The sequence below is a fragment of the Thalassophryne amazonica genome, chromosome 2 (assembly GCF_902500255.1).
Source record: "Thalassophryne amazonica chromosome 2, fThaAma1.1, whole genome shotgun sequence".
NCBI classification, from domain to species: Eukaryota; Metazoa; Chordata; class Actinopteri; order Batrachoidiformes; family Batrachoididae; genus Thalassophryne; species Thalassophryne amazonica.
The window spans coordinates 78,912,621-78,939,121 of NC_047104.1; the positions used below are offsets into that span (position 1 = coordinate 78,912,621).

Below are 26,501 nucleotides of genomic sequence, written 5' to 3' on the forward strand. Positions count from 1 at the left end.
TAAGCTTTAGCAAAAAGGAAAGTTTTAAGCCTAATCTTAAAAGTAGAGAGGGTGTCTGTCTCCCTGATCTGAATTGGGAGCTGGTTCCACAGGAGAGGAGCCTGAAAGCTGAAGGCTCTGCCTCCCATTCTACTCTTACAAACCCTAGGAACTACAAGTAAGCCTGCAGTCTGAGAGCGAAGCGCTCTATTGGGGTGATATGGTACTACGAGGTCCCTAAGATAAGATGGGACCTGATTATTCAAAACCTTATAAGTAAGAAGAAGAATTTTAAATTCTATTCTAGAATTAACAGGAAGCCAATGAAGAGAGGCCAATATGGGTGAGATATGCTCTCTCCTTCTAGTCCCCGTCAGTACTCTAGCTGCAGCATTTTGAATTAACTGAAGGCTTTTTAGGGAACTTTTAGGACAACCTGATAATAATGAATTACAATAGTCCAGCCTAGAGGAAATAAATGCATGAATTAGTTTTTCAGTATCACTCTGAGACAAGACCTTTTCTGATTTTAGAGATATTGCGTAAATGCAAAAAAGCAGTCCTACATATTGTTTAATATGCGCTTTGAATGACATATCCTGATCAAAAATGACTCCAAGATTTCTCACAGTATTACTAGAGGTCAGGGTAATGCCATCCAGAGTAAGGATCTGGTTAGACACCATGTTTCTAAGATTTGTGGGGCCAAGTACAATAACTTCAGTTTTATCTGAGTTTAAAAGCAGGAAATTAGAGGTCATCCATGTCTTTATGTCTGTAAGACAATCCTGCAGTTTAGCTAATGGTGTGTGTCCTCTGGCTTCATGGATAGATAAAGCCGGGTATCATCTGCGTAACAATGAAAATTTAAGCAATACCGTCTAATAATACTGCCTAAGGGAAGCATGTATAAAGTGAATAAAATTGGTCCTAGCACAGAACCTTGTGGAACTCCATAATTAACTTTAGTCTGTGAAGAAGATTCCCCATTTACATGAACAAATTGTAATCTATTAGACAAATATGATTCAAACCACCGCAGCGCAGTGCCTTTAATACCTATGGCATGCTCTAATCTCTGTAATAAAATTTTACTGGTCAACAGTATCAAAAGCAGCACTGAGTTCTAACAGAACAAGCACAGAGATGAGTCCACTGTCCGAGGCCATAAGAAGATCATTTGTAACCTTCACTAATGCTGTTTCTGTACTATGATGAATTCTAAAACCTGACTGAAACTCTTCAAATAGACCATTCCTCTGCAGATGATCAGTTAGCTGTTTTACAACTACCCTTTCAAGAATTTTGATTAGGTTAGTGGATGGGAAGCCAGTGCAGAGAGTAGAGGAGAGGGGTAATGTGGTCATGTCTGGCAGTATTAGTTAAAAGGCGGTCTGTAGTCTTTGCACCAGCTTCAAGTGATAATTGTGGACCGAGAGACACCAGTATAAAGTGTGTTACTGTAGTCAAGTATTTAATATTTAATTGATGTTATCATCTAAGTTGTGGTAAAGAAAGAGGTGAGCCAGAAGGTGAGACTTATTTTATTTAACCTTTATTTCACCAAGTTAGACCCATTGAGATCGAGATCTCTTTTGCAAGGGAGACCTGGACAATTATAAAGTTCCAATTCACACTAACCTGCATGTCTTTACCAGTCAATCACAGTCCTATCCTCACCTATGGTCATGAAACTTTGGGCAATGACGGAAAGAACAAGGTCATGGACACAAGCAGTGGAAACTAGGTTCTTCCATTGGGTATTTGGGCTTACACTCTGAGACAGGGCGAGTAGCTTGAATATCTGGAAGAAATCTGCTGCTTCTTTGCATAGAAAGGAGGCAGCTGAGGAGTTTTGGATATCTGGCAAAGATGCCCCCTAGTTATCTCCCTTAGGAAGGTCTGCAGACGGTCCTTGGTAAGACAGGGAGGATATGCTGGAGGATTACATTTTCCAACTATCTTGGAAATGTCTTGGGGTTCCCCAGGAAGTGTTAGAGGACTTGGCTGAGGATAGGGAAGTGTGCCACTTCATCTACTGCCACCATGACCTGGACCCGTGTATGAAGTAGAAAATAAATGAACAAATAAATCTGATTTCATATTAACATCATGTCCACTTTGCTTCACAAATGCAAGGGCACTGGAGGTCACATAACAGAGTACCAAATTTTTCATTTTGAGGCAGTTTTTGCATGAGTTGAAAAACTGGACAATGAACAAATGCAGCAAAGTTCATTTGAATGGCAACGAACTGGTAGCTTTTCAGGGTAGAGAGCTGTGGCTGTGCTGTCGGTGTGAACAAAGTGTGCAAAGTCAGCAAATCCTGCCTGGTTAAATTAGGTTTAAAATAAAGTGTTAACCTGACCCGAGGCAACCCATACTGAAGCGATGCATTGCCTTTGATCTTCTACAAGGGAAATAAGTCACACTCTGACCATTGTCTCACATTAGGCCAATTTAATTAGCACTTTGCTGGGGAATAAATCTCTAATGAAGAGCTTACTTAGCTTTTATTTTCAGTTTGCAGACAGCTAAATTGGCTTTCTCAATAATAATAGCCAAAAAAGAATCTACATTTTATATAGTTTGTCATTGTTCCATCTGTAGTGTCTACAGTATGCACATAGTGTGTGCAGACTGATTTTACAAGGTGTTAGGTTTAACCATAAGTGGAGTTTAACTGAAGGGTATGCCTTCACATTGCATGTGACATTTAATTGCATGACTATCATTCAATTAAAATTCATGGAGGCACAGTACATTGTGAACGGTTACATTATATATTATGTATTTTATACTGTCTTTGACAGCCATTATCTCCTATAAACATTACTGTGTTTATGTTAGATTATGCAGTGCACAGGGTATTTAATATATCAATTCTCTTTATATATCTGCAACATTGGTACTAATTAACCTGTGTTAGGGTGAAGTAATGATAGCAGCGTATTGTTTTCATTGAGTGTATGTTTTTGTGTCTGCGGACCGTATAAATCAAAACCACCTGAATGGATTTCTTTCAAACTTGATGGGAATACTCTATTGGATGGATGCCTAGAGGTCATTGCATTTTGAATAGGGTTGAGCCTGATACTCGTTTCAGATGAGTATCCGGTATGGATAAAGCATTTTTGACAAGTACGAGCATGATACGAGTAAAACTATATCAATATCTGTGCTCATGCTGAAGGAAAATCCTCAATGAGTAACTGACTGTCTTCACGCGCTGTGATTGGCCAGTCACACACAGCGCCGCCCCTCCCTACACAGACACGTTTCTGGCAAACTGCACACCGAGATCAAGCCTAGACAGTTGTGTCTCCAGTTCAGCGTTGATCTCAACATGCCCCGGCAGCAGTACTATAACAGCCAAGTATAGCAAGTTTGTAGAAGCACTTACAGGTTTTGACTTGGTTGGCTTTGACGGAATCTTTTCAGGTTCATAGTAAAGCAAAGCTGAATGCAGCTGGTCTGTTCTGTGTAAGCCTGATCCCATCAGATCTCAGAAGCTAAGCAGAGCAGGATCTGGTTAGTACTTGGATGTGAGACCTCTTTGGAACACCAGCGGCTGTGTGTGTTTCTCCAGGTAAAACTGGAGTTGCGTCAGGAAGGGCATCTGGCATAAAACTTGTGCCAATTACCAATGCGGATCTGGCGGTATCCGCTGTGGTGACCCCGAACAGAACTGGCTGGGGCTGTCGATGGGTCGCCTTCCTGGCAGAGGCCTTCAACGAGCTGTGGGCCGTTGGGGCCACCGACAAAGTGGACCTTGCTGGAACACTACCCATGAACTGTGGGCTGATGTCGAGCTCTGGCCCTGGCTGGAGGCCTCCAACGAGCCGCGGGCTAATGGCAACCTCTGCTGAGCTCCGGTCCCAACTGGGGCCTCTCTCGGGCTGCAGGACGTTGGTGTCCACCAACGAAGCACAGTCCTGCCTGGGACCTCCAACGGGCTGCGGTCTCCGAAAGAGGCCACGGGCTGCAACAAATGGCACAGGCGTCCGCTTGCTTTCTCACTCCGCTGCTCACTAATTCAGGAAGAGTGTAGCAAAAGGACAATAGGATCACAACATCGAGAACACTGCCAAACGTGTCTCGCCTGTTTCTTCTGGTCTCCGTCTGCTGGCCACGTTGCTCTGCAGGTGTCAACAATCAATTCAGTGATTAATTTATATTTGTATTAGTTGTCATGGATATATATATATATATTTTAATATACATAGCATACATTTTTACTTTTATGGTTGTGGGGGCATATATAAGCTTTTGCTTCTGCCTACACCCTTTCGGGCACATGGGTGCATTGTTGGATTGTTTTCTTTGGGAGATTATTTTGTTATTTTGAGTCTGTCTGTGCCAAATAAATAAATAAATTATTCATTCATTTATTCATTGGCATGATTTTATGCCAGTGCGGTAGGTCCCCAGTTCAAGTCCCACCCCTGCCATGTTTCTCCACATAATGTGGAGTTGCATCATAAAGGGCATCCGACATAAAATGTGCAAAATCACCGTACAGAGGCATCTTGGATCTGCTGTGGCGACCCCACACTGGCACGCATGCATATGTCAAGGTGCCTTATGACTTAATTTCTCTGGACATATAACACCAAAACTAAAATGAAATACATCAATATTTTCATACTTCTTTGTTGTTTTAGAATAATCAGCTATTTTGACATTTTATTTATTAGTGATAAACAATTTAAGGGCAGTACCAGTCAAAGATAAAACAGGAAATGACAATTTACTGTCCTCCTTGCTTAAAGCAGTCACAGAATTATATCACAAATATATTGTGATTTGACAGTTATAAAACTGGACCAAGACCCATATATATTGTGATGTTTGCAACAATAAGTGTTCAAGCATTATGCTTCATAACTCTAGTGAACTTTATCTATTTGTTTTGGCCAGCAGTATTAGGTGTTCCTTGCTGCGTTATTATTATTATTTTTTTTCATGTCACAGTAGTTCACAAAGTTTTTACTCCTGTTCTGTGACTTTTTAATTCACAGCACACCAACCTCCTACTCCCTGGTTCATGGACATTTGTTTGGTTACTGTTAACAATGAAAAAAAAAAAATCTTAGTGGTGGTTTAAGTGCACATATGGATAATTAGTATCCTTGTTACCATGTAATGAAGTCCAGATGCTGGAATTTGTCTCATTTGTACATTCAGCCACATGTCTGTCATGGATGATATATACACAGCCCAGTCTCACTTTTTTTTTTTTTTTTTTTGTGCTCCAGTGAGGAAATGAGTCAAATTTTCGTGACGGGGTGTTTTTTAACTCACTATTCCTAACCCTACTCCTACCCCCAGCCCTAACCTTAACCATAACCTAATCTTACTCTTTCCCCCCACCCTAACCATATCCACCCCGACCCCCCCCCGCTTCACGTTTAATTTCGTGCAGCCATCACGGAATGAATGAATTTGTGCTGCAGTGATGAAAATGAGGCGCTTTTCGTCACAATATCACGAACCAATAGATTAATGTATATTTCCTGCTGCTGAATCATGACTTGCTGTGAGACTGGGTTGGATATACAACCCCAATGCCAATGAAGTTGGGATGTTGTGTAAATGTAAATAAAAACAGAATACAGTGATTGGCAAATCTTCTTCAACCTATATTCAATTGAATACACCACAAAGACAAGATATTTAATGTTCAAACTGATAAACTTATTGTTTTTGTGCGAATATTTGCTCATTTTGAAATGGATGCCTGCAACACGTTTCAAAAAAGCTGAGACAGTGTTGTGTTTACCCCTGTGTTACATCACCTTTCCTTCTAACAACACTCAATAAGTTTTTGGGAACTGAGGACACTAATTGTTGAAGCTTTGTAGGTGGAATTCTTTCCCATTCTTGCTTGGCATATGACTTAATTTGTTCAACAGTCCGGGGTCTCCGTTGTCGTATTTTGCGCTTCATAATGTGCCACACATTTTCAATGTGCCACAGGTCTGGACTGCAGGCAGGCCAATCTATTACCCGCACTCTTTTATTACGAAGCCACGCTGTTGTAACACGTGCAGAATGTGGCTTGGCATTGTCTTGCTGAAATAAGCAGGAACGTCCCTGAAAAAGACGTTGCTTGGATGGCAGCATGTGTTGCTCCAAAACCTGGATGTACCTTTCAACATTGATGGTACCATCACAGATGTGTAAGTTGTCCATGTCATGGGCACTAACACACCCCCATACCATCACAGATGCTGGCTTTTGAACTTTGCGCTGGTAACAATCTGGATGGTCTTTTTCCTCTTTTGTCCGGAGGACACAACGTCCATGATTTCCACAAACAAGATGAAATGTGGACTCATGAGACCACAGCACACTTCCACTTTGCGTCTGTCCATTTCAAATGAGCTCGGGCCCAGGGAAGGCGGCGGCGTTTCTGGATGTTGTTGATGTATGGCTTTTGCTTTGCATGGTAGAGTTTTAACTTGCACTTGTAGATGTAGCGACAAACTGTGTTAACTGACAATGGTTTTCTGAAGTGTTCCTGAGCCGACATGGTAAGATCCTTTACACAATGATGTTGGTTTTCAATGCGGTGCCACCTGAGGGATCGAAGGTCACGGGCATTCAAGGTTGGTTTTTGGTCTTGCTGCTTACGTGTAGAAAGTTCTCAAGATTCTCTGAATCTTCTGATTATGTTATGGACTGTAGATGATGGAATCCCTAAATTCCTTGCAACTGAACGTTGAGAAACATTGTTGGACTATTTTTTTCATGCATTTGTTCACAAAGTGGTGATCCTCACCCCATCTTTGCTTTTGAACGGCTGAGCCTTTTGGGGATGCTCCTTTTATACCCAATCATGACACTCACCTGTTTCCAATTAGGTGTTCTTCAGCATTCATCAACTTTCCCAGTCTTTTGCTGCCCTGTCCCAACTTTTTTGAAATGTGTTGCATGCATCCATTTCAAAATGGGCAAATATTTGCACAAAAAGAAAAAAAGTCTATCAGTATGAACATTAAATATCTTGTCTTTGTGGTGTATTCAATTGAATATAGGTTGAAGAGGATTTGCAAATCATTGTATTCTGTTTTTATTTACATTTTACACAATGTCCCAACTTTATTGGAATTGGGGTTGTAAATTACAACATATGATGTTTGACAGGTTTCTCAATCATGTTGTCAAATCTGATGAGTTTGAGGAACATTTTGTTTTGCACATTTTTAGGAGTTACAGCCCTTCGTTGAGTCCATTCATGGGTACTGCATACAGCAGCAATAGAACAAACTACAGCACTAGCTGCTAAATGAAACTTGATGAAATGTACAGTATGTGAAATGTTGGATATTTATAAGGCTGCACATAGTTCCATTTTCAGAGATTCATTCATTTTCAGCTGCATAGTCAAGTCTGGGCTGCAGTGGCAGCAGAGCAAGCAGCTCATCCTGCACTTCCCTATCCTTGGCCAAGTCATGTTATTCTTGCTGGGGGATCCCAAACTGTTCCCAAGCCAGCTAGGAAATTTAATCTCTCCAGCATGTCCTTGTCTTCACCAGGACCTGCTCTCTAGTGGACATGTCTGGAAGACCTCCTTAGGTAGATGACCAGGCAGCATCTTCACCAGATGCCTGAACCACCTAAACTGGCTCCTTTTGGTGGCTCTACTCTGAGTCATTCCCAGATAAAACAACTTCCCACCCTGTCCAGAAGTATAAGCCCAGATACTCTATGGAGAATCTCATTTCTGCTGTATTTGTGATGTTATTCTTTCTGTCATAACCCAAAGCTCATGACCCATAGGTGAGGATAGGAGTGTAATTCAACTGGTAAATTGAGAACCTTGCCTTCTGGCTCAGCTCCTTCTTTACTACAATGGACTGGTACAATGTCTGTAAAATTTCCCAATCCAATATACTCACACTCGTGAACAAGACCCCAAGATGCTTAAACTCCTCCATTTAGGGCAATAACTCTCCCCTCACCCAGAGGCAGCAATCCACCTTTTTCTGACAAAGGACCATGGTCTCAGATTTGGAGATGCTGATTCTAATTACAGCCGCTTCACACTCCGCCTCAAACCTGTTAAGTGCTTGTCGGAGGTCACGGCCTGATGAAGCCAACAGAACCACATCATCTGAAAAAGCAGAGTTGCAACTCTGAGGTCACCAAACTGGACATCCACCAATACCTAGCTGTGCTTTGAAATCCTGTTCATGAACATCACAAACAGGATTGTTGACAAGGGGCAGCCCTGGCAGAGTCCAAGTCCCACCAAAAACAGGTCAGCTGTAATGCAGAGAATGCAGACACAGCTTCTACGCTGGTCATATAGAGACCAGATTGCACACTGCAGAAAATCCAGTATCCCATGCTCCTGTAGAACCCAGCACAGGATACCCTGAGGGACCCAGTAATACACCTTTTCCAAGTCATACTCCCAAGACCCCTCCAATATCCTTCAAATTATTTCATTTATATAGCACCAATCACAACAAAGCTGCCTAAGGTGTTTCACACAAGTAAGGGCTAATCTTACCAACCCCTAGAGCAAGCACACAGGTGACAGTGGTAAGGAAAAACTCCCTCTGATGATTTGAGGAAGACCCATCAAGCAGACCAGACTCAAAAGGTGACCCTCTGCTTGGGCCATGCTACTGACAAAATTGGCAATAGAAATGTACAGAACATTTTGGGACTCCGTGGTGGTGCACAGGATAAGAGGTCTGCAGAAGAAGACACCCACCTCCACCTCAAACAGAGAGAAAAACAGTATCAGGCAGCAGAAAGACAACAAATACAGCATAATTAGTCAGTTTTAAGCAACAAGAACAACAAAAGAAATACAAAGGTGATCGCCGGCTACTAGACTTAAGCTTCACTAAAAGACCCAGACTTTAGATAAAACTGAGGCTGCGACCCACTCCGTTTCCTAATAAAATTAATTAAAAGGTAGGAATCATAGTATCATACTATGCCAGTATGCTAGCCATACAAAAAGGAAAATAAGTGTGTCTTGTGAGGGTAAATAGCTGGTCCACCGTTCCATGACCAGGATGGAACCTGCATTGCTCTTTCTGAACCTGAGATGTGTTTCAGGAGGAGCAATCTTATGGCCCTTTATGATAGACACAAATAGGGATAGAGTCACCTCACCCAGATCATGGAAACTGGGCCTCCTTCTGCTGCTCACAGGTGAGTGCTTCATGGCCGGGTCACCATGGGATGTGGTCAGCTTCAGACCGAATAATCAACACGGTGTCTGCTCTATGTGGGCTCAACACCTGCAGGGAGTCTGTAGAGGTTCTGGTCCAGTTCTTTTGACAGTGGACAGGGGCAAATGCCCACCAGGATTTACACTCAGTTATTTTCAATGATCCCTCACTTATGTAAAAGCAGGTGTCATTGTGTGACGGAGGCCAGCAGGAGTCGCTGTACAATAGTAGTCAGTAAAACCTCACTGCCCAAAAGCTAACGTGCAAGTATCATTGCTGGTTTTCACCCAACAAGCTGTCATTTTTGCACCCTGTGCTTGCATGCTCTTGATCATGACACGACTCAGTCACGTGAGCATGATAGCCAAAAATGAAGTTTGGTCAGGCACAGAGCTGGAGCATTAATATTAACCATCACTAGGCAGCATTCGTATTGTCGACCACCAAAACCCTGGTCTATAGTCCAGCATTATCCAAAGAGCGTAACAGTCAGACACACCTTATATAAACAGGTTGAAATCAGCCACCTTATGTTATTTCACTATGTTTAATCAGATACTTGCAGTAAATACACATGGAAATAGTCTGTTTATTGTTTGTAGTTTCATTTACCTTATATCAATTTATACACCTTATCTTGTTAATTCAAAACTCAACTCTGTTTTAGTTTAAAAGAGTTACAGGACTTAGCCTTGGATAGGGAAGTGGGGAATAAACTGTTTGTGTGCTGCCACAATGACTCAGACCTGGATAAGTGGTAGGCAATAAATGAATTAATTAAAAAATACCTATTATTGTACAACCCCTGGCAATAATTATGGAATCACCGGCCTTGGAGATGTTCATTCAGTTGTTTAATTTTGTAGAAAAAAAGCAGATCACAGACATGATACAAAACTAAAGTCATTTCAAATGGCAACTTTCTGGCTTTAAGAAACACTATAAGAAATCAAGAAAAAAAATTGTGGCAGTCAGTAACGGTTACTTTTTAGACCAAGACCACTCAAGGGAAAAATATGGACTCACTCAATTCTGAGGAATAAATTATGGAATCACCCTGTAAATTTTCATCCCCAAAACTAACACCTGCATCAAATCAGATCTGCTCGTTAGTCTGCATCTAAAAAGGAGTGATCACACCTTGGAGAGCTGTTGCACCAAGTGGACTGACATGAATGATGGCGAGAGATGTCACACGAGACACACGAGAGATGTCAATTGAAACAAAGGAGAGGATTATCATACTCTTAAGAGAGGGTAAATCATCACGCAATGTTGCAAAAGATGTTGGTTGTTCACAGTCAGGTGTGTCTAAACTCTGGACCAAATACAAACAACATGGGAAGGTTGTTAAAGGCAAACATACTGGTAGACCAAGGAAGACATCAAAGCGTCAAGACAGAAAACTTAAAGCAGTATGTCTCAAAAATCGAAAATGCACAACAAAACAAATGAGGAACGAATGGGAGGAAACTGGAGTCAACGTCTGTGATCGAACTGTAAGAAACCGCCTAAAGGAAATGGGATTTACATACAGAAAAGCTAAACGAAAGCCATCATTAACACCTAAACAGAAAAAAAACAAGGTTACAATGGGCTAAGGAAAAGCAATCGTGGACTGTGGATGACTGGATTTATTTATTTATTTTAGTTATTTATTTATTCAATGTTTTACCAGGTAAGTCAATTGAGAACACTTTCTTATTTACAATGACGACCTGGAGAAGAGGCAACACAACAGCAGGAGAGAATAACAGATTCACAATCTCCACATACAACAGTGAAATGCATGAAAGTGATATTCAGTGATGAATCTCGAATCTGCATTGGGCAAGGTGATGATGCTGGAACTTTTGTTTGGTGCCGTTCCAATGAGATTTATAAAGATGACTGCCTGAAGAGAACATGTAAATTTCCACAGTCATTGATGATATGGGGCTGCATGTCAGGTAAAGGCACTGGGGAGATGGCTGTCATTACATCATCAATAAATGCACAAGTTTACATTGATATTTTGGACACTTTCTTATCCCATCAATTGAAAGGATGTTTGGGGATGATGAAATCATTTTTCAAGATGATAATGCATCTTGCCATAGAGCAAAAACTGTGAAAACATTCCTTGCAAAAAGACACATAGGGTCAATGTCATGGCCTGCAAATAGTCCGGATCTCAATCCAATTGAAAATCTTTGGTGGAAATTGAAGAAAATGGTCCATGACAAGGCTCCAACCTGCAAAGCTGATCTGGCAACAGCAATCAGAGAAAGTTGGAGCCAGATTGATGAAGACTACTGTTTCTCACTCATTACGTCCATGCTTCAGAGACTGCAAGCTGTTATAAAAGCCAGAGGTGGTGCAACAAAATACTAGTGATGTGTTGGAGCGTTCTTTTGTTTTTCATGATTCCATAATTTTTTTCCTCAGAATTGAGTGAGTCCATATTTTTTTCCCTCTGCTTGGTCTAAAAAAGTAACCGTTACTGACTGCCACAATTTTTTTTCCTGATTTCTTATAGTGTTTCTTAAAGCCAGAAAGTTGCCATTTGAAATGACTTTAGTTTTGTGTCATGTCTGTGATCTGCTTTTTTCTACAAAATTAAACAACTGAATGAACATCCTCCATAATTTTTGCCAGGGGTTGTAATATGTATGATTAGGGCCCCCATCAGACATTGGCCCTTAGAATGATGCTGCCCTTCCCTATGACATGCTCACAAGAAAGAACTACAATAAATCTATTTCACTACAACGCAAAAGACAATAATCTCTTTCAGCTAATTTCCCAATGTCACATTTAAAAAAAAAAATCAACTTGGGCAATGGGACATGATGAAATAAATTTGATGGCAGACTTTGAGTTTCACTGTTACTGTACTGTTTTAAAAGTGTCTGTGGACTTTGTTGTTAACACATTATTCATGAACAAAATTCCATCTTAGCACCCACAAAAATGCACCCTGATTCAGTCCTTCTTGGTAATTGTTAGCAGGTGTGTAGCTTCCCAATGTAGAAAGTGATGAGTACAAAAAATGAAATCCATCCTATTTTTAAAAAATCCCTGAGGCTACAGTATGCAAGGCAATTTGTTGAATGGGTATGGTTAAATATGCTTTTGGCCATTTAGGCTTTTTTAAATGTATATGTGTGTGTGTGTGTGTGTGTGTGTGTGTGTGTGTGTGTGTGTGTGTGTGTGTGTGTGTGGTGTGTGTGGTGTGTGTGTGTGTGTTGTGTTCTGTTTATTTGTCAGCCTGGTGTTACTGAATGAAAGTGCAGCTATCAGATGGTGTACTTGAACTTAAGAGAAAGTGGTTGTCTCTGTTAATACTGAGGTATTGATGGCATACGGCTGCAGTATATGTTGTTGCAATGACTTTGAGACCCCTGCAAATCTGTGGTTCCTCTTTGTCTTCCTCATCATCCCCTGGTACCTTTGTAAAGACAAGCATGGAAAGCATAAGCTCCGTTACTAATGGATTTTCATCCTGCAGAGGGTTATCCCAGCCTAATTATTTCCCCTTGCTGCCCACACATGAATATGTGTACATGCCCATGGATCTCTAACAACTGTGTTGTTACATTGATGAAGGAACATTCTCTAACATCAAGGAAGCCACAACTGCAGATAATGGTGTAGTTGTATCCAAGAGAACATGCATCAAACCAAAAAATGAGAATCTCTTTTAAATGTATCCATCAATTCATACTGAGAAAAAAAAAAAACCTTCAGTATAAAATCACACATTCACGTAATCTCTCCTACTTAAGAACAGTGATGTACAGTGTAACAGATGTATTTCTTGCATTGTGTTGCACATACTGAGCTCAGTTTTTCAGATATGGTACAGAACCCAGACCCTTTTAGATTCCCATAATGATTTGACACTTTTATTTTTTTACATGATGGATGCCCTTTCTGGTGCAACTACAAGAAAAATGAACCTAATAGAGCTTTGAAGTGTGAACATGTGACATGTGACAGAACCATAAGAAGCTTGTTCTATTATACTTTTTCCAAAAAAGCCATTTTGTCTTTTGATTACAAATCTGGGTGCATCCTCATTCTCATGTTGAGCAATGATGGATTAAACAAATATGATGAGTTATTTATATATCTTTAATCTATCAACCAGTTTGGTGATAGAATATTAACTTACACTCGACAAAAAATAAACGCAACACTTTTGGTTTTGCTCCCATTTTGTATGAGATAAACTCAAAGATCTAAAACTTTTTCCACATACACAATATCACCATTTTCCTCAAATATTGTTCACAAACCAGTCTAAATCTGTGATAGTGAGCACTTCTCCTTTGCTGAGATAATCCATCCCACCTCACAGGTGTGCCATACAAGATGCTGATTAGACACCATGATTAGTGCACAGGTGTGCCTTAGACTGTCTACAATAAAAGGCCACTCTGAAAGGTGCAGTTTTGTTTTATTGGGGGGATACCAGTCAGTATCTGGTGTGACCACCATTTGCCTCATCAGTGCAACACATCTCCTGCGCATAGAGTTGTTCAGGTTGTCAATTGTGGCCTGTGGAATGTTGGTCCACTCCTCTTTAATGGCTGTGTGAAGTTGCTGGATATTGGCAGGAACTGGTACACGCTGTCGTATACGCCGGTCCAGAGCATCCCAAACATGCTCAGTGGGTGACATGTCCGGTGAGTATGCCGGCCATGCAAGAACTGGGACATTTTCAGCTTCCAAGAATTGTGTACAGATCCTTGCAACATGGGGCCGTGCATTATCCTTGTTGTGTGTTGGGGGGGTGTGGCTGGACATTTTGGTGTTCTTTTCTTTTCTTTGCTCTCCAGGTGGTATGAAAACTGATTTGTCTGTGGAGAAGGTGCTGGCTGAAGAGTCCTTCACCCTCATCAACATTATGTGTAGCACCTGTGGATGGTGCTCACATGCAACCTTAAAGACTTTCAGCTGAAGCAGATAATTGGATGGCGTTCTGCATTTAAGCCATGTGTGATTCAAGCAGAATTGCCGGGAACTCGACCTTGTGATGTTCGTTTGTGAGATGCTGATGACCGCGCCTGGGTTTGACACATCGAGCTGTGAAGCAGGAAGGGTGAGGGACACATGCTGTCAGCACACATCAGAGGTGATTAATTGTTTGACTACTTGTTGATAGTAACTTGGTATTTTGTTACGCAGTATATTTGAATTGTGATTGAGAATTGTGCAGCCTTGCTACTCACTGCTGTGGCGTGCGGACAAGTGATCCTCCACCTGTTGTGAGAAGCTGCTCATTTGCATAAAGCTTAAAATACAGACCTGAATGTGTTGCTGATAGTGTGTGTCTTTTGAAGGATATTAGTTGTAACTGCTGACTTACCTCACCTCTATCATCCTTCGCAGAGTAGTCGGTTTTGTCGTGTCCCACCTGGGGGGTGTTTGGCTGGGTAACAGTGAGTCCAGAAGCGCCGGGCTTCTATCCTTTTGGGCGCTGGAGAGCGTGCCAGCCTTCACTCCACCAGAATGACGCTGTTTTAGTTTCTACACTTTATTATGCACCAGAGGGTGAAAAAATAAATTGTTTTGTTATTGGAACCGCTGTCTGGTTATTTTAGCGCTGGGTTCCGTCAGACGCAGGTCCGCTCCTCAACCCGCGTCGACACATAACAGTAGTTCCCGGCCATTCCATAATGGACCCAGCGGCAGAGGTGGTTCCTTTTGCCGAAAAAGTTCTAGAACACTTGGAGAAAATATGGGAGCAATTACAGCTTCTCGCAAACCAAATTAAACAAACAGACGCCCGTGGTTACGGAGCTTGCAGCCGCAAGCCATTTCCGCTTCCTGCTGCTCCAGCTGCGGCACCATCGATACCGGTTGCAGATAACTCCGTCACCCAGAGATTCGGCGTCCGAACCGAGTATTTGTCATCCGGAGCATTATGCGGGAGACGTTGAAGCCTGTGCTTCGTTTTTGATGCAATGTTCTCTGGTTTTTGCCTCAGCGACCGGCTTCCTTCTCTTCTGATGGGAGCCGTGTTTCATATGTGACAAATTTGCTCCGAGGTGACGCCTTAGCTTGGGTCACAGCATTGTGGCGTAACAACTTGCCATTGTTAGGATCCTTTAAGGATTTCTCCCGGGAGTTCCGACTGGTTTTTGACCATCCGGTTGAAACGTATGCCATTGCCCAATGGTTGCTGAATCTCAGGCAGGGGAGGCGGAGTGCGGCGGAGTATTCCGTGGACTTCCGGATTTTTTCTGCTCAGTCAGGTTGGAATGCCGCAGCTTTACGAGGAGTGTTTGTAGATGGGTTAAATGAGTCATTAAAAGACGAGCTGGTAGTCCGTGACGAGCCAAACGATTTAGATGAGCTAATATCGTTGGTGATTCGTCTAGATGATCGGATGAAGGAGCGTGGATGCGAGAGAGGGCGGCCATCAGAGCAGGTTTTTTTCGTCTCGGGGCTTTCCCCGACACAGATCTGGGCCGCCTCTTCTTCGCCCCACTGAGGCTCCTCCGACGGGACCTCTGGCTCCTCTTGCTGACGAGCCCATGCAGCTCGGACAAGCCAGAGACCACTGTATTGCCCCGACATATAAGCGTCAAGAAAAATAATGGTGACATATCTCCAGGTGTTCTGGGACAGGCAAAATAAAAATAAAAAAAAAACTTATATGGGTTAATGTTTTGTTTTCTTTGAATAGGGGTTATAATTTGTTTGGGGAGTCAGAGGCGTGTATGGGGGAGTGAACGTTAGGCGGTTAGAAGCCCGTCTGGGCTCACTTGATCGTTATTTTTTTATGTGTTTTTAGGTATTTTCTGTTTGGGTTTTGGGGTCGTTTTATTTTGTTGTTTTTTATTTCCCTACATCCCTAACCCCAACCTCACTTGCCCCAAGACCGTTCATCTTGTGGGTTGTGGGGTGGTGCAGGTTGGTCACGCTGAGCGTTCTCAGAAGACCTCTGCACCTAGGGGGGGGGGGGTGTTAGGGGCGTTTTTCTTGGTTTGGTTAGGGCCCGGTTCCACTCCAGCCTCGGTGAGCCTTTGTACCGTTCGTCATTGGTGTTGCCGGGGTGTGGTGTAGCGGGAACATACCTCAGTCGGAGGGGTGGGCCGATCTTTTGCCGTTCGCCATTTCGGTAGTTCCACCCCTCCCGAGAGGCTGGGGTATGGTCGAGTTGGGGCACCGGACGTATTTCCGGTTTTCCGCTGCGCCTCGGGGTTGGGGCTGGGTTAGTTTTTCCTGTTCCCTTCCCCGGCTTTATGTTTTGAGCTGTTCACCAAAATTGAGCCACCGAGGGGCTCTGGGAGGTACCTGGGGTCTTTCGGGGTGCCGGGGAAGGTAACAGGGTTTACGGTTGTTTTGTTTGCCCCCGGGGTTGTTTCAGGTAGTCCTCCGGGGGTTGGACTTTGATTTTGTTTTGTTTCCTTCCGGGTTCCACCTCCAGGGTTGATGGGACAGTCCTCTGGGGGGGAATTGGCTTGTGGGGCCGACTAGCCAGGTGTGGCCAGGTCTGGGGTTCCGGGGTTGTGGGGAGGGTGCCTCCTGGGGTTTGATGGTACAGTCCTCTGGGGGGCGCTGTTTGCTCCATGTACACCTGGGGACCTTTGTGGGATTCCAGTTCTGGCTATTCCTCCTGGAACCAGCGGTAAAGGCCTTCTGGGGGGGTTGGGCTCTGCAGGTCGTTCTGGGGGGGTTGTTTGTTATTTTTCTTTTATGTATTTATGTTTGTATTGTGTTTGTGGGGCTGTGTTGGGTTTTTGCGTTTGGGAGTTTTTCTTTTCTTCCCGGGGTTGGATGGGACGGTCCCCTGGGGAGGTTTTGGGTGGGTTTTATGTTTTTCTTGTGTGTTGGATTGTACTGGGGACTGTTTTGGGGTTTTTGTTGATGCCAGCCGGCCTTCCAGCTGCGGTGCCCTGTCCTGCTGTCTGTGGTGGACCTTGGGAGCGTTGTGCTGTCTGCTTCCTGACGAGGACCCCGGAGGGAGGTGCTGTTCTCGGGCCTGGTCTGTTCGGTCGCCGGGAGGCTTCCCGTTAAAGGGGGGGTACTGTTGTGTGTTGGGGGGGTGTGGCTGGACATTTTGGTGTTCTTTTCTTTTCTTTGCTCTCCAGGTGGTATGAAAACTGATTTGTCTGTGGAGAAGGTGCTGGCTGAAGAGTCCTTCACCCTCATCAACATTATGTGTAGCACCTGTGGATGGTGCTCACATGCAACCTTAAAGACTTTCAGCTGAAGCAGATAATTGGATGGCGGTTCTGCATTTAAGCCATGTGTGATTTCAAGCAGAATTGCCGGGAACTCGACCTTGTGATGTTCGTTTGTGAGATGCTGAGGACCGCGCCTGGGTTGACACATCGAGCCTGTGAAGCAGGAAGGGTGAGGGACACATGCTGTCAGCACACATCAGAGGTGATTAATTGTTTGACTACTTGTTGATAGTAACTTGGTATTTTGTTATGCAGTGTATTTGAATGTGATGAGAATTGTGCAGCTTGCTTCTCACTGCTGTGGCGTGCGGACAAGTGATCCTCCACCTGTTGTGAGAAGCTGCTCATTTGCATAAAGCTTAAAATACAGACCTGAATGTGTTGCTGATAGTGTGTGTCTTTTGAAGGATATAGTTGTAACTGCTGACTTACCTCACCTCTTCTATCCTTCGTAGAGAGTCGGTTTGTCGTGTCCACCTGGGGGGTGTTTGGCGTAACAGTGAGTCCAGAAGCGCTGGGCTTCGATCCTTTTTGGGCGCTGGAGAGCGTGCCAGCCTTCACCAGAATGACGCTGTTTTAGTTTCTACACTTTATTATGCACCAGAGGGTGAAAAAATAAATTGTTTTTGTTATTGGAACCGCTGTCTGGTTATTTTAGTGCTGGGTTCCGTCAGACGCAGGTCCGCTCCTCAACCCGCGTCGACACATAACAATCCTGCTGCAACATGAGGTGATGTTCTTGGATGTATGGCACAACAATGGGCCTCAGGCTCTCGTCACGGTATCTCTGTGCATTCAAAATGCCATCAATAAAATGCACCTGTGTTCTTCGTCCATAACAGACGCCTGCCCATACCATAACCCCACCGCCACCATGGGCCACTCGATCCACAACATTGACATCAGAAAACCGCTCACCCACACGACGCCACACACGCTGTCTGCCATCTGCCCTGGACAGTGTGAACCGGGATTCATCTGTGAAGAGAACACCTCTCCAACGTGCCAAATGCCAGCGAATGTGAGCATTTGCCCACTCAAGGTCGGTTTACGACGATGAACTGGAGTCAGGTTGAGACCCCGATGAGGACGACGAGCATGCAGATGAGCTTCCCAGAGACGGTTTCTGACAGTTTGTGCAGAAATTCTTTGGTTATGCAAACCGATTGTGTCAGCAGCTGTCCGAGTGGCTGGTCTCAGACGATCTTGGAGGTGAACATGCTGGATGTGGAGGTCCTGGGCTGGTGTGGTTACACGTGGTCTGCAGTTGTGAGGCTGGTTGGATGTACTGCCAAATTCTCTGAAACGCCTTTGGAGACGGCTTATGGTAGAGAAATGAACATTCAATACACGAGCAACAGCTCTGGCTGACATTCCTGCTGTCAGCATGCCAATGCACGCTCCCTCAAATCTTGCGACATCTGTGGCATTGTGCTGTGTGATAAAACTGCACCTTTCAGAGTGGCCTTTTATTGTGGACAGTCTAAGGCACACCTGTGCACTAATCATGGTGTCTAATCAGCATCTTGATATGGCACACCTGTGAGGTGGGATGGATTATCTCAGCAAAGGAGAAGTGCTCACTATCACAGATTTAGGACTGGTTTGTGAACAAATTTGAGGGGAAATGGTGATATTGTGTATGTGGAAAAAGTTTTAGATCTTTGAGTTCATCTCATACAAAATGGGAGCAAAACCAAAAGTGTTGCGTTTATATTTTTGTTGAGTGTAGTTTGTGCCCCGTGTTGCTTGCAAATTCCACAGCTATTCCCAAAGCTTCCAACATCGAGATTATGCACTAGAAGGACTCCTGGTTTACAGATGAGGGATAGACCTGTTCCAAAATGTCAAATGTTAGAAAATCTTTTGGGCCACATGCCTGTTCTTGTTCCACTAATAAAATAAAAGCTCTGTGCCAAAATTTATGGTAATCGGACATTGTTTAGGGGTCCCCCATAAAGCAACAATTTTCCCCAACAAGCAAAAAGGGGTGACAACTTCCAGTAATGTCCTCCTCTGGGTGACCAATCAACCACCACTTTTTGCGATTAGAAGCCATCACATGTACCTGTAAAGAAAAAATAATGGCATCAGAGTCTTCTCCCGTTAGGGTGACTTTGCCTTGCCAGCGGAGGAGAGGAAAATGTGTCACTCTGGGGCACCTCCAAATCTTATCTGATTGAGTTCAAATTTGGTCTGCACCTATAAAACCCCAAGTGGAACCAAAAACAACATGTGGCCTGAAGTCTCTCACAACTTAAATTTTTTTCACTATATAACAAGAACAGCTCTAGTGAGGGGGCTGCTTTGATTTCCTGATTGGTCTGCTCACTTATTACAGTTCATAAGTATACATATAGAACTATTTAAAACAGTAACATTGTAAAAAATTATATGACGTGATGCAGTTCAGCAACAAAACCACAAGCATATTTTTCATGATGAAAATGAGATGAGGAGGCTAACCAGTGTTCAAAAATGCTCACGAAGATGAAATTAAAACATGCGTTCTTGTTGCCAAAAAGGCAAGACTAAATGGTTTGCATGAAGTAAAAGTAAATAAAATCACTATCCATTTTGTCCACAAGCTCCTAAGCTTTGAAAATGTTTCCAAAATGTGTCTCATTCAGCAGAATTAATGTTGATGCCGTCCTGACGGAAAATCATCAAGAGTGGACACAACATATAAATTGTACCGCGGGCGCATTTGTGAATGTGCGGGACATTTGTAAACGCAGTACAAAATGTTCAGCAATCAGTTTTTACAAACTGGTTTTGTCCTCTGTCTCCTGTCTGAAGGAGTGGGATGGTGTGTCATCCTGCTGTGTGTTTGAGCATAGATCTGTAAAGGACACTAGAGGGAACACCAACTTCCAGAAAGTTAATTTACATTTTCTTTACAAACCAGGAACCTAAAAGCCAAAAGCTTTGTGTTTAATCACTGCATGTTTAAGAAGACACCAACACCAATTACATTAGACATTGGCGGATTAACTAAAGAATAAATAAATAATAACTGTATGGTGTAGTAAATTCATCTGACGTCAATGATAAACATTTAATGAAAAAGAGTTTACATACGAGGGCTGTCAATAAAGTAACGGTCCTTTTTATTTTTTCAAAAACTATATGGATTTCATTCATATGTTTTTACGTCAGACATGCTTGAACCCTCGTGCGCATGCGTGAGTTTTTCCACGCCTGTCGGTGACGTCATTCACCTGTGAGCACTCCTTGTGGGAGGAGTCGTCCAGCCCCTCGTCGGAATTCCTTTGTCTGAGAAGTTGCTGAGAGACTGGCGCGTTGTTTGATCAAAATTTTTTCTAAACCTGTGAGACACATCGAAGTGGACACGGTTCGAAAAATTAAGCTGGTTTTCAGTGAAAATTTTAACGGCTGATGAGAGATTTTGAGGTGATTCTGTCGCTTTAAGGACTTTTCACGGTGTGAGACGTCGCTCAGCGCTCTCAGGCGGCGTCATCAGCCTGTTTCAAGCTTAAAACCTCCACATTTCAGGCTCTGTTGATCCAGGACGTCGTGAGAGAACAGAGAAGTTTCAGAAGAAGTCGGTTTCAGCATTTTATCCGGATATTCCACTGTTAAAGGAGATTTTTTTAATGAAAGACGTGCGGACGGATCCGCGTGTCGGGACGCAGCCGCCGCGGTGCAGCGGCACAGGAAAAACACCTCCATGTTGATAACCATTTGTAAAATCCAGGCGGCTTTTGATGGCTTTCAGTGGAGTGAGTATATGAGAAATTGTTTAACAGCTGGACATGTTCCTGTTGCGGAGCGTTTCCTGTGGCGGAGCGTCGCGGCGGCTGCGAGCCGATGCGCGGATCTGTCCGCACGTCTTTCATTAAAAAAATCTCCTTTAACAGTGGAATATCCGGATAAAATGCTGAAACCGACTTCTTCTGAAACTTCTCTGTTCTCTCACGACGTCCTGGATCAATAGAGCCTGAAATGTGGAGGTTTTCAGCTTGAACAGGCTGATGACGGCGCCTGAGAGCGCTGAGCGACGTCTCGCACCGTGGGAAGTCCTTAAAGTGACAGAATCACCTCAAAATCTCTCATCAGCCGTTAAAATTTTCACTGAAAACCAGCTTAATTTTTCGAACCGTGTCCACTTCGATGTGTCTCACGCATGCGCACGAGGGTTCAAGCATGTCTGACGTAAAAACATATGAATGAAATCCATATAGTTTTTGAAAAAAATAAAAAGGACCCTTACTTTATTGACAGCCCTCGTATACACTCTGTCTCACAGTGTTAACGTGTCTGATCAGCTCTCTGAGGCTCAGATTAAAGACACTGCGTTTTAGTTTACATTTACACTCTGAGTTATGGTGTTAAAGTGTTTGATTAGCTCTCTGAGGCTCAGATTAAAGACACTGCGTGTTAGTCTACATTTATACTCTGAGTTATGGTGTTAAAGTGTCTGATCAGCTCTCTGCTGCTCACAATAAATTTACTGTATGTAGATTTTTGAACACATCAGCCTACATTATCTATCCATCTGAACATAGAATAACTAGATCCAACAAATGTTTCATTTCAAAAGACTTGGGGCTCATGTACAAAGACTTGCGTGGATTTCCAACTAAAACATGGTGTACGTGAAAACCGAGAAAGTGGCGTAAGCACAAAAATTCAGATGTATCAAAGTGTGCATAGGCATGGATCTACACACGTGTTCATGGAATTGAGCGTGGAACCAAACTCCTCCCTGGCCACCCCCTATTTAAATATGCAATTCAATGAAAATAGGCCCTTTGAGCAGGGATTCCCCACGATGTCATATCAGACAACAAGAACACAGAAAAGAAATTATACTATAGACAATTGGAAATTACGTGGAGACACGATATGTGAATGAATAAATATGACTCAAACTAATGAAAAAGAAAGAACATTTGACACAAGACTAAGACTAAATTAAAAAGCAGGTGGAAAAATTAACCCTACAGCAATCATAGAGTTGCTGTCATATCTGTCTCAGCATTTGGGGTTTAGCATTTGACATGAAACTCAGAGGAACACAGATGTGAGCAGCACTACAACAAACCCAGCCAAAATAGGCAGCACTTACCACAACATTGAAACTTTTTTTTTTTGCCATGTTAGGTTGCACAGTTCTTTATAGTCAACTGGAAAACAATGACATATTTTCCACATGATCAGATTTCTATTGATTTTTCTCTTGATGTAGTGGTTTTGAGTCAACAGAAAACTAGGAAGCTAACAAGATTATTGTCAAAGTGTTCATTTTCCCCCAAGTAACCATTTGTGTAGGATCGGCCAAGTGGTTGTCAAGGGGCTGTGATGTCATCACCTTGGAGCTCGATGTACTGTACATTTTTTGATGGTTGGAGGAAATATGAAGTTTGGACCTAGGACCTTCCTGAAGAAAGAGTACTTGTCAAAATGCAACAAAACAATTCCTCCTCAAGCCCATTTCTTATTCGTGTTTTCACTTGATGGTAATATCAGAAATGTGTTGATTCATTCCTGTGGTCTGAATCAACACACTGGGTGTTGCTTTTATTTATAAATCTAGGTTTACTTTATTAGCTGTTGAGGGTCCTCCGCTCTGCCTGTGATGCTACTTATTGTCAAGGTCAGAAGTATGGAAATCAGTCATGTTACTTTGTAACTGTTTATAGGCCTCCTGGCCCATATTCTGAATTTTTAGATGAATCTTGTGTGTTCATCTCTAGCTTGTCAGATAGTGCAGATAACACATTGATTATTGGTGACTTTAACATTCATATAAATAAGTCATCTGATCCCCTTTGCAAATAATTTATTGAACTTGTGGATGCATTAGGATTCCAGCAATGCATTCAGGACTCGACGCACGAGTGGAAATACACTGGATTTGGTTGTCGTGTGTGGCCTTTCTGTCACAAATATCGACATCTTGCCTCTTGGATCGGTGGTCTCTGACCACTCACTTGTTAGGTTTACATTTATGTTGCCACCTTTAGTGGAGCAACAACCTTCTCTATTACTACGGTGACACATTAAACCCTCAACTATGACTGAACTCAAAGCTAGACGACCTTTTTAATGAAATTTTAAGTTCATGTTTGGAGAATGCTCAGTCAGTAGACAGCTTAAATTCAGTGCTCAAAACTACACTTGATAAGATTGCGCCTCCTCTATTAAGTCCATGCTTTCCCAAGGCACAGTTCAGTGTTGGTTCAATGGTTTTTGCATGACCTTAGGCAGAAGGCTAGAGGTTTGGAACGGAAATGGCGTCGTTCCAAATTAGAGGTGTTCCACCTTTTGTGGCGAGATGCTATTTTAGATTATAGGCATGCACTATTGGCTGCAAAGCAGGCCTATTATTCTGATTTGATCAATAAAAACAAGCTTAACTCAAAGTTTTTGTTTGACACAGTAGCATTTCTCATTCATGGAAAGCCACCTGTTAGTCCTTCTCCCTTTTCAGCAGACGACTTCTTGGATTTTTTTGAGAAGAAAATAGAACGTATTAGGTTGAGCATATATCTCAGCATGCCTTGGCCCAGCCACTGCACCCTGCTATGGGAGTGGGTTCTATCATTGAGTTGTTACCTAGGCATGCTGATGAAACTTGTGACGTCTACAAAAGCACAACCTATTTATTTGATCCCATACCAACAAAACTGTTTAAGGACTTATGGCCCATTGTTGGGCCAACTGTGCTGGAAATTGAAATCTCTCACTAACTTCCAGATCTGTTCCTAAATGGTTTAAATCTGCAGTGATTAAACCGTTACTTAAGAAATCTAATCTTGACTCTCGTATACTGAAAAATTATAGGCCAATATCAGATTCATTATTTTGTTCTAAAATTCTGGAAAAGTGGTTTCATGGCAACTTGTGGACCACCTTGCTGAGAATAATCTTTTTGAGCCACTGCATCTGCTTTTAGAAAATGTCACTCCACAGAGACAGCTCTCACTAAAGTAGTGAGTGATCATTTGCAATCAATGGACTTGAATGCCACCACAGTTTTGGTATTGTTGGATCTTAATGCTGCGTTGGTTACTATGGATCATCATATTTTACTTGATAGGCTGGAGAATTATTTTGGGATTACTGGACGTGCCCTTGCATGGTTGATGTCATACCTGTCCTATCGTTCTCATTATGTTTTGTAGAATAACACAACTTCTAACCTTAGTGATATGAAGTTTGGGGTTCCACAGGGATCTGTTCTGGACCCCCTGCTTTTTTCCCCTGTACGTCGTACCCCTTGGGCATATACTGCAGTGTTTTGGGAATGCCTTTCATTGCTATGCTGATTATACTCAATTGTACATGCTGATAACTGCTGGTAATCTTATTCATATAAAATCCCTAGAGGATTGACTTACTTCAGTGAGAAGCTGGATGTCTAGTAATTTCCTGCTTTTGAACTCTGATAAGACTGAAATGATGGTTCTTGGTCTAGCAAGACATCTGCATCGGTTTGACCAGCTTGCACTTAGTTTAGGTTTGTGTATTATACATCATACGGACAAAGTGAGGATCCTTGGGGTAATTTTTGATCCTACGTTGTCCTTTGACCTCTACTTTAAAGACATCATGAGGACTGCTTTCTTCCATCTGCAAAATATAGCGAAGATCCGTCTTATCCTGTCTATGGCTGACGCTGATATCCTGATAGATGCTTTTGTTTCCTCTAGATTGGATTATTGCTCTATTTTCTAATTGCCACAGTCCAGAATCAGGGGTCTTCCAGACTCTTGACACGAAGCAGGAGGTTTGACCACATTACTCCAATTTTGGCATCTCTTCACTGGGTGCCTGTCTCTGTGAGATCAGATTTTATGGTCCTGCTACTGGTCTTGAAAATTGTTCACAGACTGGCACCACCCTACTTGGTGGATCTACTTAAGCCCTATGTACCGGCCCAGGCTCTGCGCTCACAGGACACAGGATTGCTCTGTGTCCCTAGGGTGAATAAAAGGTCTGTGGGACATAGAGCTTTTTCCTATTGTGCCCCGGTCCTGTGGAATGATGTCCCTGTTTTAGTGAACCAGTCAGACTCTGTGGAGACTTTTAAGTCGTGTCTGAAGATGCATTTGTTTATTTTATGTGATTAATATATCTATGCTTTTATTCTTTTTTTTTAACCTTTTTATGTTTATCATGTTTTTAACCTTTTCATCATGCTCTTTGATTTTTTTTTTATTTAATTTGTTTTGGTTTTTCTTGGTGAGTTGTTTTATGTGAAGCGCCTTGAGACGACACTGCTGTGATTTGGTGCTCTATAAGTTTAATAAATTGAATAATAATAATTCTAATAAATTGAAGATAGACTCTGTGGTGCTGTTAATGTCGACAAAAACAACAATGAATTTGACAGTAACAACAATACATTTTTATTTGTATAGTTGTTTCTAAATGCATTTTAAAGTGGTTTATAGCATAACCACAATAAAGGGGAGTTTAAAACACATCACTCACTCTCACTCATCTTCAACAGCTTACTCCAATTAAGGGTTGCAGGGGGCTGGACCATATTTCAGCAGTCACTGGGCGTGAGGCAGAGTACACCTACACAGGACACCAGTCTGTCACTGGGCCACGTAGAGACAAACAAACACATTCACAGCACTGTTGCCTCACAGCGAGAAGGTTGTGGGTTCAATTCCTGTGGCCTTTCTGTGTGGAGTTTGCATCTTCTCCCCATGTTTGCGTGGGTTTCCTCCGGCTGCTCCAGTTTCCTCCCACATCCAAAGACATGCGGGTTAGGTGGATTGGCATCTTTAAAATTGTCCATAGGTGTGTGTGTGGGTGTGTCTGTGTTTGTTTGTCTATTTGTGGCCCTGCGACAGACTGGCGTCCTGTCCTGGGTGTACCCTGCCTCGCGCTCTATGACTGCTGGGATAGGCTCCAGCCCCCTGCGACTCTTAATTGGACTAAGCGTTAGAATGAATGAATGAATTCACCTAACTTGCATCTCTTTCAATGTGGGAGGAAGCTGGAGTACCCAGAAGGAACCAACGGGAACACAGGGAAACATGCAAGCTCCTTTAAAACACATCTTAAAGATAATTTTAAAGACACCAACATTTAGTAGCATTAATAAAACGTCAGGACAGATTTGGCAGCACTGGCTGCTGTTGTATGTCGCTGCATCCACCAC

At 42.7% G+C, this 26,501-nt stretch overlaps 1 protein-coding gene across 1 annotated transcript in view; it reads left to right on the forward strand.

Annotated features, from left to right (window-relative positions):
• LOC117526335 (MAM domain-containing glycosylphosphatidylinositol anchor protein 1) overlaps window positions 1-26,501 on the forward strand; it is a 1,010,161-nt gene that overhangs the window by 488,825 nt on the left and 494,835 nt on the right. The gene's annotated exons all lie outside the window — the stretch shown is intronic.